General features: G+C 42.2%; 1 protein-coding gene and 1 long non-coding RNA gene across 6 annotated transcripts in view; one reads left to right on the top strand and one right to left on the bottom strand.

Annotated features, from left to right (window-relative positions):
• On the top strand, positions 1–573 carry LOC118598747. Its single transcript, XR_004947846.1, has 2 exons — positions 1–132; positions 234–573. It is a non-coding gene; the product is annotated as an uncharacterized LOC118598747 (long non-coding RNA).
• The window catches only part of dlgap4b (discs, large (Drosophila) homolog-associated protein 4b), a 707,978-nt gene that overhangs the window by 366,533 nt on the left and 339,187 nt on the right, over positions 1–2,258 (bottom strand). The window lies entirely within an intron of this gene.

The raw sequence follows: 2,258 nt of genomic DNA on the forward strand, positions 1-2,258 counted from the left end.
ATTGAATTGAATTGAATCTCGTTCTCAGCTCCTCCCCTAGATGAAGCAAGTCTCGATACACGCTTCACGGAAGCTCCTCCTACACTACTCGACACGCGCCTCGAAGCCTCGAAACAGAACGTCACATCACTGGTGAGTACCCTTGTCCTGTACAGTGGCCCCCTCACTCTGCAACGAGCCAGTCTTATCTGCTCCTCAAAACCTTGGATTCTGGCAAGACCTTTATGTTGCAGGTGGACGGGGAGCTGCCTGCCACGCTTCTGGGGACTGGATGACAGACGTGAAGGGAGGATAAAGACTGGACTGTGGCCGCCTGCTAGATCTGTCTTCTTTGCCTTTTTATGGACACTTCTTTTAGTTATCTTGAACAAGATTTTATTGGGTTCCCCCCTGACAGTTTTTAGCCTTTTATATTTTACTATTTTTACTTAAGATTTTTATTTGTTCTGATTTTAACTTTGGCTTGCTGTGATTTGCATGTTTTATTAAATCAGAAGTAGAAAACAATCCTTTCTTCCCTAGTTATTGTGTGGTGCTCTTCCCCTGGTCCTGAATCTTTAATTTGTCTACATTCACCTGCTAGGACCCCCCATTTGACAACTGTGGGGGCCCGACATGTACATCACCGTGCAGCCATGACAAGTTTGTTGTGGAAAGAAGACCAGTAGAAGTTTTGAGCTTAGTTATTTGAACAATATTACAAGTTGCATTGCTTCTATAAAAATGTATAAATAAAAGTTTTTCTTCTGAAATATTTTGTGGGAAATTTATTTGGGGCTGCACGGTGGCGCAGTGGTTAGCGCTCTCGCCTCACAGCGAGAAGGCCCCGGTTCGAATCCCGGCTGGGACCTTTCTGTGTGGAGTTTGCATGTTCTCCCCGTGCATGCGTGGGTTTTCACCGGGCACTCCGGCTTCCTCCCACCATCCAAAAACATGCTTCGTAGGTCACTTGGTGACTCTAAATTGCCCCTAGGTATGAATGTGAGAGTGGATGGGTGTGTGATTGAGGCCCTGCGACAGACTGGCGTCCTGTCCAGGGTGTACCCTGCCTTCGCCCTTCAGTAGCCGGGATAGGCTCCGGCAGCCCGCGACCCCGAATGGGAAGAAGCAGTCAAGAAAATGGATGGATGGATGGAAATTTATTTGAACCATAACTGTTACGGAGTGAATGGTGGACTAGGTGGACTGTATGACTGATTTGGGTTTTGGGTATAACAGTAAACAAAATGGTGTGCCGGTCAGAGCACAGGAAGGTAAGGATGAGATGAGGCTCCACTTGGCAGATGTTCTGAATTTATTCCAGTGGTTTGTTCAAATACTTAAAATAAAGCAACTGAGGTGCACCAAAACTAAACTCAGGATTCTAAGGCACTCAGGTTCTCTCTCTGCTGCTGCCTCCGGCACGTGGCAAACCGAAACCGACTGGATGAACGCACACAAAACCACCGAAGAAGAAAAACCCACAGTTGCGTCCTGTGACATCATCACTATGGGCTGAGCCTTTGTAACAATAACAGCTTTTTGAACCATATGGGTATATTTAAAGAGCAGGCACCAAAATTAACAAGGGCAGAACTAACCCATGTAATGCAAAAGAGAGAATATTTCAAAAAGCTACAAATATAATGGAAATTGTGTTGATTTTACAGTTGCATTTCTTTGATCTTAGGTTACTATCAATTCATGCTTCTGTTATGCAAACACAAAGTAAAAGTAACTTATAAAAGGTGTATAATTATACATATTTATTGAAAATTGACAAAAGCAGTTAGTCAAATTAGAAGGAAAAGTTGTCAGTTATCAACAGGTATTCTCTGTGTGCTGTCACACATATCAAGAAAAAAAAGACAAAATTAACAAAATCAAGACTTGACAGTAGTTCTAGCAAAAAAAAAAAACAATTTAGACAGAAAAGACTGAAATTAGACCTGATTGGTTCCTCAACAGGTCAAAGCTTCATTAAATGCACTTACAAATATTAACAATAACAGTGTCCAAAAAGCGATGTAGTCTAGTGTCTGATGGGAAGAGAAAATCAGCAAAAACGCCTCTTCTGCCATGATGTGTTGCAGACTCCACAGACAGGAATGTGAAGTGCCATTTCTGCATTCTCCAAAGCGACGACATCACAGTGAATCTGTAGACAAATACAAATTCATTAGTGTTAAATAACGTAAATGTTTTTTAATGTCACAGTAAAATATAGGAAAATAACGGTTGTTTCTTTATCCTGAAATTGAGTCTTGGCATCTGGACTT

Source organism: Oryzias melastigma, linkage group LG5, assembly GCF_002922805.2.
Source record: "Oryzias melastigma strain HK-1 linkage group LG5, ASM292280v2, whole genome shotgun sequence".
Taxonomy (NCBI): Eukaryota; Metazoa; Chordata; class Actinopteri; order Beloniformes; family Adrianichthyidae; genus Oryzias; species Oryzias melastigma.